The following is a 19,417-nucleotide window of genomic DNA, read 5'->3' on the forward strand; positions in this document are numbered from 1 at the left end:
GTGGCTTTTGACCCAGGCAGGAAGTGTCCATGATCATGTCTACAAAGACAAAAAAGAAGTGATTTAAAAGTGCTCAACTGAAAAAAAAATACGCCCAGGTCAAGGGCCATTTTGCAATTAAAGGTAAAGAATTTGTGGAAGGAGCAAGGTCATGATGAGTTCTGTCATTGCAGTAGTACTACAGCAATTTAATTGTTGCAAAGACGTTGTGCAGTAGCGTGTTTTGAGGATGATTGCCTCATTCAGTGGGGAGACAGCTGAAGAATTGTCCTCTGTCAGTTTACCCACAGTCTTGAAAGGCTATGAAGCCAGGAACAGTGTTATCACTGACAAGGCAGACTTTTTCTACAAGGCTACCAGAAAAGACATGGCTTCAGAAAGCGCTCTTGCCAGAAACAGAGAAGCAGAGCAAGGAAAGACTGATTATTTCAGTAAGTAGCAAAGTCAACCCAAGTGAAGATCACCAATTGCTTGTCAGAGAGAAAAACAAAAAGCCTAAATGTTTCTAGAAGGTGAAACACTTGCTTTTCACTGTCACATTACCGGCGAGGTCTACATGAAGACAAGCATCTCTGAATCAAGAATTCACAAAGTAGACTATCAATTTCAATATGACAAAACAGCCGGTACTTGTGCTTATTTACTGCTGAACTGCCTGTCCAGTGGCTGAGAAATTCGAAAGTCGTTAGAGTTGTAATTGCATGCCCTTGTGCCATGTTCAAGCTCCAATCCATAGATGAAGAAATAATAATGTCACTCAAAAGTCATTACAAAAGCTCACTCAAAACTGAAAAGGGAAGAGGACTTCAGAGTCTGTAATTCTGAAGCTTATTTATTTCATCAAGGCATTTGGGGATAAAGAGCATTGTTGGGAGCTGCCTCTCAAAATGGTTCATCACATGGTCTCACTGTGATTGCTACAGATCTGGAGCAGCAACTTTCTGAGAGATAAAGATATTGCCTTTTTATTTTTTTCCTTTTATTCAAAAGCCTCATGACTGAAGTCCTCTACAGTGGATTAAACACAGTTTGTATGACTCTCTTTGCTGCACTTCATTTCAGTGCACAAGCAGTTTCCTTCTTTCACTATTTACTCTAAATACAGGTTAGTATTATGGTGGACCCTTCCAGCTTGTGCTGCCATTTTTGCCTGAGAAAAGGTTAGGCTGGCACCTGAAGCAGGTGTCTCTGAATGAGAAGTGAGTGATTTGACAGAACTGTGGCTGCAGGACTTGCACACTCATAGCCAACCAGTGGGCGTACTTACACTCTGAGCCTGGAGCAGGGGTGTGTGTGAGAGCTTGCAATTTTGGTTTTAGTTCACATGCACTGGCCAACTGGAACCAGGCCAACACTGAGGAAAGAAGATTATCTTCATTAAATTATTAGAGCTATAGGGTCAGGGGTGAAGAACAGAACATGGTAGGAATAAGAGAGGTGAGTCGAAATAAAGGCCAGAAACATAGAATCATGCAATCTTGACCTTCTGTTCTTCTATTCTCTTAATTGGCCTTTATTTACTTATTTTTGTTTAATATTGTCTGACAATGGCAAGACTTTGAGAGATCAGTTCTTTGTACAGTCTACAAAGCGTACGGGTGTATTATTGCAATTCTAATCTTTAACAAAGGAATCTTCTTTGATTCCTATTAGAAAGTAAACATTGTGCTGCTTTTACACTGGGCCACAGCTATTATTAGTGGCTCTTCACTGCTCATTCCTGTTAATTGCAGGATGTCCTCTCTCTCAGCAGGTATTGACCAAATCTACAGACGATGGGGAAACATTTGCCTTGGTATAAATGGTCTGTCGTTCTGCATTATCTAGGCTGGTGGTTTTACAAAATATTAAATCCACATTATGTCAAGATGGAGGAAATGGAGTTGTAATCACACTGATGCGTGACGCACAATTAAGAATGTTTGTAAATTTGCATTTATGAATAAAACTCAGGTTTAAATGGGTATTCAGTAGACATTAATGAGATTTTAAGGACAAGGCTAAGGTGCATTCGTACAATATGAATCAATGAAGCATGCGTGCTGAACAAAAATGTGAGCATGGATAACACATTCCTTAATGAAAGAGTCAGAAAAAGAAAAGTGTTGGCAGTTTCAGTGCTCTCGTCATCAGCCTTCACCATGCTTTTGAAAGGATTAAATGCTGGCAGCAGGGCTGGGTGTTGGATCACCTGGAGGGACAGCAAATATTGCTCTGCTCAGATAAATTATGAAAATGTGAACAAGTTTCTCATAACTCTTCCTACGCCTGGCTTCTGCAAGCATGCGACCTTTAGCCCTCCCTCACTGTTTACGAAATCAATTTGCTTTTAGATTGCTGGGTGAAGGAGGGTAATAGAGCTCAGCTGACATTTGAATGTGTGGGAAATGCTGGTAGCTTTTTTCTTTCCTCTTCCCCTTTTCTAATTTGCTGACCCTTCAGTGTCTTCTCTAGCAATATTTTATATAGACAGGTTTGGCTTTATTGCCGCCTCAGGCATCTACGTGTGCAGATGTTCAAGTAATGTTTGGAAGCACCAAGTATGTGTATTAAGTTTTTGCCTTAGGCGATTTTGATGAATATTTGATTTGGGTGAGAACAGGTATTTTAGTGAACACCATAGAGTAAAATATTCAGAAACGATGAACTATTAAAAGGTGTTAAAGCATCCACAATACATGTTTTTCCAGCCTATGCCTACAACTGACTTATCTCCAATTCTTCTAGAAAAAAACAGGGCTGAGCAGACCTTTGCCAGTTTGAAATGTGTTTCAAGGAGATTGGTAAAGCAAAGAAACTTGAGCCAAAAATGGTAATTGCAGACAAAATAGCAAAACCAGATATCTGTGAAAGGTAGCCATTGTGACTGGCTTGCTATTTATCACAGCATTCGCTTCTTAGTAGCTCCTGCTCAGGCACATGTTGAGAAATTGGAGGGAATTCCAAAAATAAAAATGATTAGTGGGAAGAAAGGATTGACTTTTGGGAGAAAAATCAGAAAAACTAATTATGCAGAGCTTGGCTAAAGGAGAGCTCAGGAAAGAGACATATATCTACCTACACCTGTAAGCTGGATGTCAAATCAACAGCAAAAGAGGAAATGCCAAAATAGTGGCAAAATTGGGGGGTCTGAGAGGCAGAATGGGGAAAACAGTTTAATCACTAGAAAATGCATGTTGGAGGTGGAAATGAGGGTTTTCACAAATTTAGGTTGAATGTGATCTATATCAAAACCCAAAATAAAAAAAAAAAGAAATTTGTTTTAGATATCTGAGGCATTTAATTTCAGTGCTTCTGAATGCCATGTTTTTACTTTTTCACATTTCAAATGATGTTTTAAGGCTGCATATAGTTATACTTCTTTTTTATAACAGTTAGAAAAGAAAATGAACAAAAAAAAATGTTGGTTTAAATTAAAAGAACTGTTTTATTTGGCCTGAAAAATGCAGGGGACGGGGTCTTTTATTATGGTGAGGAAAAATAAATGTTTTTCATTTCCAATCAACCTTGAATAATTCCCCTCCCCCCAGTTTGGCAACAAAACCAAAAAAATCAATTATTCACAGAGCTCTATTCCTCAGGGCACAATTAAGAGTAATTGGAAAAAATTAAGCGCAAGAGAGAATGTAGACTTCAATAGCAGGACTAGCTTTTCTCCTGGTGAGACATACAGGCTTGCTCCTGCAAGATGCTGAATGTTTCTTAGGAGATGCTCTGTCCCATTTCAGCATCTTTTGGTAATCACCTGCATCGTTGGGACACTCTTAAACTTCCTGAGCGCAAAGCTCAAAATGGCAATAGTCATAACTTCTCAGGGAAAATTCTCCACTACATCAGGCATTAGGATTCACTTGCATCTTGTCCAGAAATGGAGGCGACAACCCAAAAGCATCTCTCTTTCTCTAACTCGCATCATCTTGCAGGGTAGCAGCTGGCTTAACACTATCTGTTCATTGCTGCAATTTCAGTTTTGCAAGAAGCTTCCTGTAGCAAGTCAGACAGAATTTCTGGAGTTCCCTGCTGGGTGTTAAAAATATATATATATTCATGGAGCATAAGACTAGAAGGGGGGCAGGGGGAGAGTAGGTCAGGCTATAATTAAATCATGCAGTTTAACCCCTGCACATCATGGCCCCCTCCCTTTTACTCCTATAACCAGCAGTGCAATTTGTGTTTGTCATAATGATTTTATATTTACTTCCCAAAGATGTGATTCTTGGCAGGCAAAATGTGTCGGTTAGATGGCATGATGTATTGATATTTTGTAGTGCTGTATCTTTAGTCAGGAAGTTGTGCAATATGAAGTTGAGTGCTTTATGAATGTCTGCTACATTTATCAGTACCTGTTCCAACCAAACCAGTAATCTCCTTAAAGAACGAGATCAGGTTTGTTTGACAAGGCCCATTTTCCAGAGACAGTTTAGATTGGCATTAATTTTATTCACCGTCTTTGCCAAGTGAATCTCTCACAAGCTTTTCCATTATCTTGCTTGAGATTGATAGATGTCAGATCCCCAGTTTCTTCGGTGCCTTATAGAATATTATCTCAAATAGAGTCTTTCCATCTTTTGGAATTTCACGGGTATGAAACGATTTATTAACATTCACAGCAAAGCATCAACTGTCCCCTCAGTCAACTCTTTCAGAGCCTTCTGAAAACTGGATGATCTTGGAAAGGTGTATTCTTGGTAGATTTGGCTATTATTTCTTTCATTTACTGTGAAATCCTTTCTTTTACTGAAAACAGTGTTGTCTTCACGGAAAATGTGTAATTTCTCTTGACCTTTTCAGGATGGAAGTGTTTGGAGAGCGTTTCTCACTATTCTGCATTATTATCCATAATGGTTCCCCCTCTCTCTAACAAAGGCTCATAGTATTGATAAGATTTCTTTTGCTTTTATTATATGTTAATTTTTCCTTTTTATATGCCTTAACACTACCTGCAATAGAGTTTCCCCTGATGACTTCAGCTTTTCTTATCAATTATCTGCATCTCAGAATTTCTTAAGGATAGCTGTTCTCATGTATTTTCATTTCTTATAGTCTTAGTTTTTACCTTTTTTTTTTTTCTTATTGACCTGATAACCATCTTGTTGTTTGATCTTGATTTGGTGGTTTTTTTGGTCCTTGAATCTATTTTCTAAAGGAAAATCTGGTTTTTCTACCCCTATTTTTATTCCTACCTTCTTTAGCCCAAAATTTCCCTGAGCACTGGGAAACAGCACTTTTGAAACACTAACTTAGGACTGTCTTCTGTTTATCTTGCACATAATCAGGTCATGACCACTGGTGCCTTAGTAACCATGAGCTAGAATTCTAGCCCACTGATTAATTCATTTTTATACACCATAACTCTGTTTGGGATCGGGGTACCTGGTCTTATGTGCACTACCTTTTTCATTGAAAATAAAGGTTGGGCTGGTGGAAGCAGCCTGGAGCATATTAGACTAACGGCAAAGGTGAAAGCGCTAAGGAGGAAACTCAGTATATAGTTGAAATCAGCATTTCACAAACAAACAAAGGAGTACGGAAAAATGTAGGGAGAGTTGTAGGCTCCTTTTATAGCAGCTTTAGGAGAGTGCTATGAATTTTAAGCAGACTCCAGTACTACAGCATGCTAACAGATCAAAATTGCAACCAAGTATGGGTGTTTGCTGTCTTTACCACCCCTGATGTTCCCACCACACTCATCCCCAGCAGGTTGCAGTGATGACTGCACAGCAGGTTGTGTCCTTCCAAACACAGTGTCTGTGCTTATGGGGCACCTGTAAGAAGACTCAGAGGATGGCTGAGGATGGAGGCCAAGAGACAGCAGAAGTGCATCAGAAAGATCAAAAAAGAACTCATCTTTTCAACTGGCCTGCACGTCTGCTTGCGAAGGTATGGGAAAATGCTTTAGCCAGGGACGCATGGGTAATAAAGATGGTCCCAAAGCATCTGGAAAGTCCTTTTGTTTGATCAAGTTACTGCGAGGTGAATGTGTATTTAGTTGATCTGCCCGTTCTTCCAAAGAGCAAATGTTTAAGAGTCCATTTTAAGACAAAATCCATCTGTTTCTCCAACACTTTTGAGAAACAGTTTATTTTGGCTAAAATTAACTTGTCTGACACATTGTCATGCTTGGTTACTACAGCAACAGTGGCAACAGCTATGCCACATGATACCCGTTTTATCTGAAATTAACCATATTGCTTTTTACTTTCAAATATATATATGTTTTTATATATAAACATATATACTTATGTATATGTATGCGAACACTATTCACAGTTTTGCAGCAGGCTCTCATCCAGCTGAAAAAATCCTGTTCAGCTGACCAAATTTAACAGTAATGCCCAAAAGAACATTTCTATCCCGAGCCTTACTTCTTGATTGTGAGTGCTAGCAGTTTTCCCAGTTGTTTACCAGCAAAAGATACAAGACTTCCCTGCTCAACTTTCAGTTTCATTTAGGCACACACGTCACTCCTGATATCCCCAGAGCACTTTGCGTGAGACCACCAGGCTGAAGAGGTAGAAGAACATTTGAGGCTGAGTTGTGCATCACCAAAGCTGGGTAAGTAGGACAAGTTAAAAAGCAGTAATGTTTTGGCCAACGTTTTCCCAAAACATTCACGTGCTTTCCTCACCAGGAAGTTTCAAAATGTGACCAGCTTTAACACGGGGTCCTAACACGACCTGTTTATAATGGAAACTCAAAGGCTTATATCAATGTGAAACGTCACCATTGTAGTGGCAGATAAACCGTGGATGTTAAAAATCTGCCTTAAAATCTTATGCGGTCCTGACCATATGCAAGGCCTTCTTTCCCCCTCTTCTGTGACCTCTGTAATTTTGCCAGCTGCCATTCACATCCACAGCAAACTAAAAATATAGGCCGATCTGCTTCCTTCAGAGAAGTTCCTGGACAGTTTATAAGCCTGGGGCTTTCAATGCAGGCAAAGGGGGAAAAAATCCACTCTCAGTTGTAAAGTACTGTAAAGGTAAGCTTAAAATCTCATTTGATATGACTAAGAAGAAAAGGATATGACATGCTTTTGGTCTTTCAAAGCTCTCGGTATGCTAGATGGCTATAGAAAGCTTCTATGTGCAAGAATGAGCCCTGAAGCTAGCAGGAAAAATCAATAAGAAGAAATTATGCTGGAAATATCAGAATCAATAATTATTTAAAGGACGTCTTCCTTGCCCAGGAACAGTGCAAAGCGAAACAGGCAACGTGCCCAAAACAGGCCAGCGGAGGAAGTGAAGAGAACTGGGAAAAGCTCTTTAGAGTCCATACGCCATCTATCACAGCCTGAACAATCTTTCAGTTAAGAGCTGGGGCAAGTGGCTGGGAATTTAATCCTTTGTATATAAATTGTTAGATGATATTAAGTAAATGCTTTTATTGCATACTGTATAGTCTGATGCAATTTCATTCCCAGGCCATATATATTTTTTGTAACTTCAAGCAATTACACCAAGGACCGTAGCCTTAATGGGTGCTTCTGAAATGGAAGAAATGATGCTGATTTGCTCAACTGACTGATTAAAGCCCTACCTGCTACAGAATTGCAGAGAATCCCCTTCAACACAAATGGCTTTTCCTCGTCTCCACTTCTTTGTGGTCTGCCAGTGAGGCCTAGGAGAAAGATCAGCTTGAGATACCAGCTGGTCTATCATTAAAATGTAGACCAAGTGTGAAGTTGAATAAGTCATGCATTTATAGTGAACAAACACAAGAGGGTGCAATAAGCATGTCCAGAAACTTTTTAGCCATCATGGAAACATCTTAGGCTCAGAAACTGCAGCTCTAATATATCCATTGATTTGTATCTATTATTTAGAGCACACCTACGTCAGAGGCAACGCTGAGCTACTACCGCAGCATTCAAGGTAGAAGATGAGGCACCATGAATCTGGATTCAGGAAGCACATGCAAAGTAGTCTAGTTCTGCAAAGAAAGGAGGATGTTCTGTCTGTGAACTCCGTGTATGGATCAGAGAAACCAAACCAGGCAACATGCTAACAAACAAAAGAAAAATAATCACAGACAAGTTATTACAGAAGGTATAGGTCACATGTCAAAACTCACTGTCTTCCTTAAGGTGAGGCCTGTCAGCTTCCTGGCATGGAGCATCACTGAAAAGTTAGCAAGGATAAGGTGAACCCAGGACAACCCAGATGCTCTCTGTTGTATTTGAAGCTGACAAAAAGTACGTTTTGCCCCACGATATTCAGTCAGCTCCTGAAAGTTACAGAAATCAGACCAGACCAAGAGTTCAGAGGTCCCAGGTCATTCAACTAGCTGATGTTAGAAACAGATCTCCTAGGTGCCTGTCCTCTGCTTTAGAAACCAGGTAGAACTTGCTTTTTATTAGTTTGTCTGCCTCAGTTATGTCTCAGCTACACTGAGTGAGAGCTTTGGAACCAGAGTTTCCGAAACTGTCTTATTTCCCTTGAAATCCTCAGTTCTATAATATTGTCCTTTGAAATCCCAGTGGTGGTGACAAGAATTTTCCTGTGATGCAAGTGGCAGGTCCGTTACATCAGCGTGATACTTCTTGTATGTCCCAGTGGACATTGTGTTGCCGCAGTTCGGTTGTCTTTCTCTGAAGAGACCGAAACAACATTGAGTCATTACAGATTATGTGGAACTTTTAACAGCAGAAAAGCCTGAAGTCCAGTGCCATCACGAAAGTCCATAGCCATGCTGCTCTTACGAATCCCTTCTGTAGTCAGAGCTTGACATAGACCTGTGTGGCTTCAGCTTTCTATCAAGAGAGAGCTGCAGATTCACCCCACCATGGACTCTAGTGTTATCGCTCTGACAAAATGGTGAACCTCAGCTGGCATAAATGAATGCAATCCTACCAATGCTAGCTGAACTCACCTGCCTTAGATAGCCGAGGATCTAGCCTGTTAGCCTTTCCTGTATACTGAATAAGATGAACATTTGAAAATATAAATGCAATTTTCTACTTGAGAACTTTCTGCAGCTGGGTGCCTGGCTCAGTACTTTTCTATTGTCGACTTATGCAGTACAAGAACTGCAAAACGATTTTATCAGAATTTAATTAAATCTGTGCTGTGACCTGCAATGCAGTGTAATTCATATAAGTAAAATCTCTGATTGCTGTGATGCTGAGCATGGACATCAGGGCATGATGTTTGGACCTTATTGCAATCAGTGGTGAGCTTTCCATGCTCACCCAGTTACCACAACAAGACCTTACCAGCTAAATCCTGTCATGCACTAGTCATTAGCCTCTGACTGAAATGGGACCGCAATTCTATCTTATATCTAATGTTACACTTTGGATAGCATTAGGGGATTAACGTTAAAGGATAACATTACGGCATAACATTAAGATGTTTTTCTTTCTTGGGAGGATTATGAAAGAAAAATACAGGAGAGTGTAATAGAAGGTGTTTTGGCAAAGAAACATTTTAATAGCTAGGATCTATGAATTGGATTTAGTATTATCTTGCGATATGTCCTCTTTGTACCTTGGATTATTCTTCTAGGAAACTGATATATCAGTTCTTTCCTGACACGTATGATGAATCTGTGACTCGCAGAAATCCCCCAGGTTACCCAGTATAGTGCTGGGAAGGTGCAAATTACTTCTCTCGCTGTTCTGTAGGCTGAGCACATGAGGCAGATTAAGTAGCATATCCAGGGACTCAGACCTTACACAGCAGTCTCAGGCTGGGGTTTCCTAAGGGAAACAGCAGCAAGCAGAATATCAACACTGCCATTCTCTCTGGACACATCTACTTCTCACATATAAAACTCAGTGAGAAAATCAATGGACTATTGGCAAACTAACTGATGTGAATCCTCTGGAACTGAGATTTTGATTTTACAACGCAAGCCATTGACTCTTGGCTGTATGCAACAGTAATAATTTTAATTACCACCACCACCACTGTATTGTATTAAGAAGGTACTTTAAATGCCAAAATAGAGTGCTGGGTTTTATTGAATTGTATATTATAGCTGCACACAGACATTATAGACATTCAGTACAATTTGTCTTAAAATGAAAACAGCAATAAAGCTGAATCAACCAGTTCTTATGTCTTTTTTCACTTACTTTCAGAGAAGGGCTGGCACTCTCAGCCTGACTCGCTGTTTTGTGGGAAGCCAGTGCAGAAGGCACAGAGCAGGCTCGGTGTGATGCCCCTGAGATGTGCTAAGTCTAAATATGTTGCAGTGTCACTGTTCAACAATGAAAGCATGAGTAACTGAGGCTCAGCTATCCCTAGCTAACCAAAGATTGCTGAAAATTTTATCAAAGGGTGATGATGTTAGAGCAAACGTTAGTACCAAAGTGGACACCAGGAACTCTCCTAAGCAGTTCCCCAGGGCTGAGGCACAGTGGCAGACATAAGACTGGTGCATATGGGCACTTAAAAGAAATATTTTCTAGCATAATTTTTTGGGGGTAGAACTTTCAGTGTTGGTAAAAATCAAAGCTTTCCATGACGAGTGTTAAATTAATTTAAATAGTTTTCATTTCTCAATAGTTTTCATTTCTCATTGAATAATTGTGTTTTGATTGGTTTTCTGGTAAAAAGAGAACAAAGAAAGAGTCATTTCTAACCAGCTCTACTTCTGTTTGGCTCACTTTCTGAAAGAATCTACAATAGGTAGATGTGTGTCCTAAGAAGAAGAGTAAATTTGTTTGAAGAGAGGGGACTGTACCTTTAAGTTTTGTATATTGATACGATACTTTTAACAATCTTGTAAAATAATTATAAAAGGAAATCTATTTCCTCTGTAATTTGAAATAGCTTAGATTCCAGCTAGCCCTAGAATGGCTCTAAGTATCTCAGATGAAATAGAGGACAAAATACAACTATGAAAAAAGAAAGTGTGTAATAAAATAATATGTTGATATTTGAATTGTCAGATAAGCCTGTCCTCAAGAGAAACTGAAAATCATGTCTTTTCAGAGGCAGAAAAACTGTATCTTACATTAGGTTTGCAGGAAACAGTTATGTTTGGGTTCAATAAACCTTATTTCCTTCAGCCCCCACAGGTAATATTTCCAGTACCGAATTTGGAAGTCAAAGTGGTGGTAGGAAATGAACTTTTCAGAACGTCAAAAACTCGTATTTATGGGTATGATTCTTGCTTATAGTGAAAGTCTCCGTGCAAATCCTGGAAGTGCCCCTGTGAGGAAATAGTTGCAACTATAATATATACAAAGGAAAGCAAGATGACCTATTAGACATTAGTCTGGGATCTGGAGGACCCAGTGTTATTTCCTGCTCTGCCCCATGCTATATTCCAGATTCAGCTAATCATCCAGCTAATCATCAGGAAGGTCACGGGAGATAGACTGGAGATGCTTCATGCTAAAGCAGTTACGTTACATTACGTTACTAGTGTCAACCAAAGAAGGAAAAACAAGAATGAAGAGCATTACAGATGAGCTTTAATATGTGCCTCGATTTAGTTCATAAACTGATGCCTTATTTATATGCAGAACTATTCTGGTAAAAATTAGTACATACTTTGTCCCATATGGATCATTATGATTGTTTTCAGGCTAGGGATTACAAAGCTTTTGGAGTTTCTACAGGCTTCAAAGGAAAAAAAAAAAAGTGGGTAAGTCAAAAGAAATTTTCCAGCAGAGCTTTTACTCTCAGTCCCTGATGACCAAAGAGAATCTGATTTGGAAGGAGGTGTATAAATTAGAAACTGGATAGCGGGTTTATACGGTGTGTAAAGCCAACATTTGTTAAGTTTAAAGCTAAATTATCTGGTTCGGTGTGGACTTCATTGTCCAACTTCAGGCATTTCAGTTTGAAAGCATTAGCTGAAATCTAAAAAACACACGCCTAAGAATGGTTAATCAAGGACACAAAATTCTGCTAAATAATTCACGGACATTTCATATACCGAATAAGGAGGAAACAATTTGAACAGATTGAAGTTAAAAATATGTTTAAAAAATAATCTTGCCTGAAAAGTCAATAAAAATCTCTCAATATTTACCTGCAAGCTGTCTAGTTAATAGATTTTTTAATTCAAAGAACGACTCCTTTATAGATCATTTTAAATGCATATTTTATGATATTGTACATAAAGACAAACAGAAATTAAAATCACGTTGGGACAAAAGCCCTGATTTTGGAGTGAGGGCATTTGTCATCTATTTTCAGTTTGTCCCTAAACCTTGGCTGACATTTAAGGTCTTTGCGCTTTAGTATCTCTAGCTCTAAGACAAAAATAATGTTTCTAACTTACCCTTTTGAAAATTGATTTATCCCTAGTTTTAAAGGACTTGGGGATCTTCAGAGAGAAATGCAAAGTATTTTCGTTGTCGCTGTGGAACAGTCAAGCTACTTGCTGCACTGTCCTACCTCTGCTACCTCCTCACACCAAACACAGTTGTGTCTTTCTCCCAAAATAGAATTTTTAGTATATTATCTTGGAGTAAGTGGCTTTAGATGAGTGACTGAAGAGAGATGCCTACCATTGCCTGATCTGACTGGGTCATGAGTATGTGAAGAATCATGCAGGTCTTATGACTGTAGGTCCAAAGCAGAATTCAAAAGGTATGTGAATCCTCAAAGATAGCTCCACTTTAACGTATGTCAGGTATGGACCCAACTTGTATCCACTTAGGGTGTGCGGGAAGTATTCTTATTATTTTATTCCATATACAAAAGGCCTTTTTTGCAATTGTCTGGAATTATTGGTGTTACTGGTGCATGTTTGCAAAAGGCATCGAGCTTGAGCACTCATAACCAGAGCTTCTGGGGAGGCTTAATCCAGCGTTTTGTCAGCTTCTTTCCTTTGGCTGGAGGGGGTAAGATTTTACAGGTTACCACTTGTGGCCCTGGCCGTTCTCTTGACCTTAACCACCGTAGTAACTGTGATGCCTAACTGAAGTTTGCCAAGGAGGAGGCATTATTACAGCTCTAATTGATAATCCCAGCCCTTTCTCGTGTGACAATTTTGAATCTCAAACCTGCACAGAAACTCTGCATGTGTCATGCGTGAGACTGATTTAATACCATTTGGTCCCCCAATTAACAAGGTGAGGTATGCAATTCCACTTTTAGATAGTGCCTTCCTTCCGTATTGTGCTTACTTTGTGCTTTGTTTACTTTAACAGAAGATTTGCTTGTGCTACTGCTGCTTTTCACATTAGTTGTGTACTTTGGGTGATGGATTGCCTTTACAAGCTGCTGTTTCTCATTTATTCTTTAAACAAGAGCTGAGCAGTATTGGCCATAACATTTTTAAATGTATTAATGTTCTTAATGGCATTAATCTTCTGGGAAAGTAGTTTAGACAGAGGATATAATGAACGTTAATGAAGCCAACTCTTTCTTCAGTCTACTCTGTGCTAGGATGGTGCCATGTATTCTTGTCTTATTCCCTTGTAATTTTAAGCAAATGTTTCATGTGATGATTGCCCTCTATTTGGCACTTGTGAGACTGCACCTGGATTACAGTGCCCAGTTTGGGGCTCTCCAGTAAAAGAAAGATGTCCAATGTGAGTCTAATGGAAGCTACTAGGATTCTGATCTTCAGCTGACAGATATGGAGAAGGCAGGGCCAGGCTCTTCCCAGAGGTGTACCATGACAGGATGAGAGGCAATGGACACGAGCCACAACAAGGAAAATTCTAGTTGAAAAGAAGGAAAACATTCTTTCTTGTAAGGTAATTAAACACTGGCACAGGAACACAAAGAGATGGGGGAACCTCCATCCTTAGAGATATTCAAAACTCATCTAGACAAAGCCATGAGCAACCTGACTTTGAGCAGGGGATGGACCCATTGACCTGCAGAGGTCCCATGCAACCTAACCTATTCTGTCATTCCAAGGTTTTAGTTACCATTAAAAAAATCCCAAAACCTGGGTTTCACTTCATGAAATGGGTGATCAGCTGTATGTTTACATACAACTTCAGCTTTATGTGTGAAAATAAAACAATCCTTTGTATCTCTCCATTTCAACAAGTACAGTTTTCATGTAAACCAATCTCTGTTTCTATTGGCATGCCTCTGTGGTCCTCCACCTCATATTTGACTATTCTCCAAAGACTCTGGGATTTGGGAAAGTAATCAAAGCAGAATGAAATGAAGGCTATGTATACATATTGCTACTGGGAATACCCTATTCATAACATGTCCAAGCTAGCTTGGAGAAAAGTAACTGTCCAGCTTCTGGTTTCCACAGTAGCTCCTGCACCACCATGCTTTCTGCACGTCTAGTCTTTTCTAGCCCTGGGCAGCTTCTGAGCTCCAAGTTTCACTAGCCTTCCCTTCATTACCCCCAGCCCCTGTGCACCCCTACAAAAAAAAACCCAGAGGGACTTCCTCTCTCTGTCCCGTCCAGCTCTTCAAGAGCTGCCTGAGACCTTCTTCTGCTGGAAGAGGAGATGCAGTTGATCTTACAGTGCTGCTGCAGACAACATTGCTCATTACCTCCAGGAGAGGTCCACTTGGCAAACTATTGTACAGATTGGGGGAACAGGGATCAGGAAATAAATTCAAATCCTGCCCCATCATGGGGCTTCTCATCCCACGTTGGACAGCAGTGTGTGTCAGCATTTACCTTGCTGGCCGGAAGTAGATGTGGTCCTCCAAAGAGGATATTTGATGGGCATGTGAGAGGGCAAAAGAGAAAAAAAAAGATAAGTGGAAAGACAAAAGCAGGGAATTTTTCTGGCACTTTTTGAATCATGTCCAGGATACAACAACTTTCCTGCCTCTTAGTTTGAGATGGGCTGATACAGAAACACCAAAGCCAGTCTTCCTAAGATAGCCTGAGCTGCAAAAGCAACATAGAGTTTGTTATGCTACGCTCAAAGTGATAAGCTCTTTAAGAGACACAGGCAGACTGCCACACTGGTGTGGCCGTACTCTAGCTAGCCTCAAATCTCTGTCCTGCCTTTTGCATATTATAGATATACCCAGATGTGCTCTATGGCAATAGCCTCAATTTAATCCAGACATCCCAAACCCAGCACTGAGGCCTGACTTCAGAACAGTCTTTCCTCCATGTATGTTGTTTTTAATATTACAATAAGTTATCACACAAAGGATTTTTTGGGGAAAACACAGCTTTACAAGGTGTTTTGAAAGAAGTGGACCGATGCTGAGAGCTGGGAAGAATTCAGAGCAAGAAGGAGCAGTATAGAGAACAATGGATAGGAAGAAGAAATTTATGTCTGTTTCTTTGCAGGTAAAGTAGGTAAGGCATTGATTTTTGCTCTTAGCACAGTATGACCTAAGTGAGAATTGTATAACGTAACAGAGCTCAGGGCCACAGAGCTCTCTTTGAATGCCATAAATTTTCCAGCAGGCTGTGGAATGAGTGGAAAAGTAATAACTCTGCTAAAAAAAGAAAAAGAAAAAAGAAAAAGAAAAGGAAAAAGAAAGGGAAAAAGAAAAAAAAAGCCCCTAATTTTCAGCACTGAAAACACTTCTAGTAACAAATGCCTCTTCTTCAGAGCGTCGCTTATCCATCTGAGCAACATCCCCCTCCAGAGCTAATCCTGCAATTACATGAATGTTTGCTTAACTAAACAGAGAATGCCTTTCTGCTGAATCCAAAGTCAATGAGAGGAGCAGAGGATTCCTGCGCTTATACATTCAGCAAAGAGAAAGTGAAGCAACTTGGCCAAGCGCAATAATCTTTTGATGGATACATTCAGCAAACAATAGGCTTCTGAATACTGTTTACCACCAGTCTCAGGGGTACGCACTCTACAGGGCTCAGGCTGCAGGCTGCATCATTAAGATAAAATAAACTCCGCTGCGGCTTCTTACATCCACTGTCTTCCTTAATGTTTAAATACTAAGGGGAGCAGATAAACTGCTAAGAAGTGGCTGCCTCTTTGCAGCTCTTCTAATGCCAAAAGGCCTCGAAAGACTGCAGAAGAAAAGAATCTGCAGGTGGGGAAAAAGAGAAACAGGTAATTCAGCCCATGAGGAGACAGATCACAAGAAGGAACAGGAGACAAGAAAAAGGAACTAATGTGTGGCAGCAGAAGTAAACCACTCAGTTTTTCATGACAATAGCTACTGTAGTTTTTTAATGTTTTTGTGAGGATGAGTTTCCTTTTTTTGCCACACAAAAGAAAAAAATTTTCCTCCCTTCATTTTTTTTCTTTTTCCTGCAAAAGCCAGTTCTGGTACAATTGTGAAACACTGATCCCATTCCTCCCTTAGGTGGTGTGTGAGTTTCATTTTCCATTGAAAAAACACGGAAAAAAGTCTACTCAAAGTGGATAGATTTCTAAAAAGACCCTTAAAATGTCAGTGGCCATAAAACAGGTGCAAACACCTGTTGTGTGAAACAGAAAAGAGAAAGGTCATCTTTTCCTTGGGTTCTTAGCTAATACAAGAGTCCTTCAGGTCATGGAAATCTCACAGGAAGATGGAGCAGTCTGTGGATGAAATACATGAACAGTCATCCTGAAAACAGGAGCTGGATCTTTTCTCTTGGGTGGGACATCACATCTCCTTTGCTCCTTTTTCAGGTGTAGAGTTATTTTCTGCACTGAGGATTAGGTTCGAGATTTTGGAGAATATGGTTTCTCCCATGGATGCAAAACCAACAACCCTAGCTGGGCATAGGTCCTGCAACATGCTAATGCTTTTAAAAGATAGCACATGCTAGGCAGCACTGGCACCTGCAATTGCAAACAATTTTGGGGAAAGTAAACGTCCCATTTTACTTGTGGCTATTTTCTCCACAGTCATACAATCTGAATTGCCAGGTCTAACAAAAAGCTCAAATTTAGTTTGCTAACATTTCTGTTGAGAATCAGAACCACTAGCAAATGTCTCTCCAGTTTGAACATGGCACTTCTTGCCCTCCACTACTGAGCAGTACTTGTTAAGAGGTCTGTATACTTTTCCTGGACTTTTGCCTCAAGAGAAATTATACTATCAATATCTCCCATCATATATATCATGGGCAGAGGGACTGCCCAAACTGTGATTTAAGAGAGCTCTTCCATCTTGAATGTTTATGATCTGTTACTAGTCTTTAAGAAAGCTCATCATTAAAACCCCCTCAAGCTAGTTATTACAGCCAGCCAGGGTAATAATTTCTAATCAAGCAAGATTAGCGTATGAAATAGGATAAAGATATTTTTATAAGGCATTCACTCCATATTAGCATGTCAGAAAACCTCACGATTGGACCCACTCAGAAATGGATAGTAGAATTTTTCTAGCGATGGCGGAAAAGATAGGCAGATCCTTATGTAGTCTGACTCAAGGGCAGCATATATAAAGCTCTGATTGCCTGGGAACTGTTAATACTATAGATCTGACATATGGTCCTAACTCCCACTAGCTTCAGTGAGAATTACCGAGCAGGGAAGAACAGAATCCCCTTTCATTAGCATTTTCTACAGCAGTTACCTCTATAAATATAGTGACAGGCTACAGTGCTTGACCTGAAGCCATTCAGAACATCAGCTGTCCTACAAAGAACAGCTCAAGAAGGTGCTTTATATCTCTCTCTTGCTGCAAGCTGCAAACTATGTGAAGAGTTATAGACTTATTTCTTCAATTACATGGTGGGGAAATTCAGAATTGTGAGTTATGAATACGAAATTCCCTGTACACTAATATGGGAAGTACTCCAGTGGTGTTTCTGTATGTGAGAAGCAATCAGAAGACACTTTTCTTTTTCACACTTATTTATTACTGCCTGAATGTATTTGTGATAATGTCTATAATCATGCTTGGAGAGTTTCCTTTTCTGAAAAATTGGCAAAAATGTGTTTGAGCTGTGCATTTGTGAACAAGTGCCCAGTGTTCATTCAATACGGAGCTTGAGATTGTATTCAGCCTCATTCCCTCCATAAGGTAGCTAAAATAACTAAACTCAAGGAATTTATTGATTTCTTCTTTACTGAGCTGTGTAAAACTACTTTTTTCTTTTTTAGACCGAGAACAGAAAACGTAACAGTTCTGAGAAGTTTGACACAAAGAGGCTGTTACAAAAAACAGCTAAAATGTCACTTGGATATAAGTAGGCCTGCTGGGAAAAAAGGAATGTTTTCAGATGGTGTGTACATATGGAAGTTTCACCATTAGTGTAGATGTTTCCATGAATTGCTTTTGCCGCAGTTAAAGACTATTACATCAACTGAAGGAGGGAAAATTTGGGATAAGAATATTAAACGCAGTTGATGCAAAAATGACGACATTCCATAGTCTATGGTCTGAGGATAGGAACTTACTCTTTCTTCAACCAAAATCTATTTTGGAGTTTTAAATTCAGAGCTGAATTTTTAAATTTAGCACCAAGAGGCTCCATTAGCTCTAGTGAATTTAACTTTGGTGGTCCTCAAATTTGGTCAAAAGAGCAGGACCGGTCATACTAAAATGGGCAGGTGCATTGCCTTTATGGTAAGATGCCCATGCATGTGACCAAGAGTTTTTTATTATATGCTTTTTCTTTTTCATTCCCCAACTGCAAAAATCTGTCAAGTGAGCTTGACCTCAAGTTTAAATGCCACGTGTAGACACAACATGCACCTTGCTTCTCATCATAGCTTGGTTTTAAGTACCTGCATATTAAATTCCTGTGAGCGTTTGAGACATGCCTCATAAAACCTCACAAAATACCTTTTAAACCCAATTGCCAGATACCATCTAATTATTTAAGATGACAGTCCCTTTGCAAAGGGCTTACGCAAGGAAATGATAATCATGGAGCGGAAGAAGGTTCTTCAGTCAAGAAACAAAGCTCTCTTTAAATATGACCATTGTTATTAATGTGATTGATAACTTCCTAGCTGTTCATCCACTAAGCTACTAGCAATTAAATAGTCTTTTATAGTCATCTTTGTACTTGTGGAACTCTGTTTCCAGAAAAATTCATAATTTTGTTAATAATGAAAAATATTTTTATTTTTACACTACTTGGGAATATTGTCCTTTTTAAATTCTTACAACTCAGTGATGTTCATTCCAGGATTCTGGTTAAATCATACTACCTGGCTTTGGTTAAATCTGTCTGTTTTATCAGAAAATTATTCTGATTGTTTGTACACTGTTTCCATCTCCTCTATCTTAGCAATTTCAGAAAGGTCAAACACTATTTGATCAGCTCATTATTTTAACCTGCATCCTGTATTTTCTTTAAAGAAGCTCTGTTATTTCTGTTCTCAGCCATTTGTTATTCAAATGTATCTCAGGACAGAAACCATCTAGCTGTTTCAAGAATGTAGCTGGGACATCTAAAGAAAACACACTGAGGAAGTAATGAGGTTTGGGAGCTATACTCATTTTATTACACTTAACTTCACCCCAAGACTGAAGTTTTACAGATTCATCTGGGTCCTATTTTGCATTCCAGAATCAGGCCAATACTGTCTTTAAAAACGTTCTTCAAATCATGCCTCGCATACACCCTGCTTTTCATTTCTCCAACTTAAATC

At 39.4% G+C, this 19,417-nt stretch overlaps 1 long non-coding RNA gene across 2 annotated transcripts; it reads left to right on the forward strand.

The window, feature by feature from the left end:
* The first annotated feature begins 5,703 nt into the window (after positions 1-5,703).
* LOC104148587 (uncharacterized) lies at positions 5,704-9,959 on the forward strand. Of its 2 annotated transcripts, none has more exons than XR_695159.2 (3): positions 5,704-5,880; positions 6,443-6,555; positions 7,826-9,959. It is a non-coding gene; the product is annotated as an uncharacterized lncRNA (long non-coding RNA). The 2 variants fall into 2 exon arrangements; XR_695158.2 differs by having other exon boundaries at positions 6,453-6,555.
* Positions 9,960-19,417: the final 9,458 nt, after the last annotated feature.

Source organism: Struthio camelus, chromosome 4 (assembly GCF_040807025.1).
Source record: "Struthio camelus isolate bStrCam1 chromosome 4, bStrCam1.hap1, whole genome shotgun sequence".
Classification (NCBI taxonomy): Eukaryota; Metazoa; Chordata; class Aves; order Struthioniformes; family Struthionidae; genus Struthio; species Struthio camelus.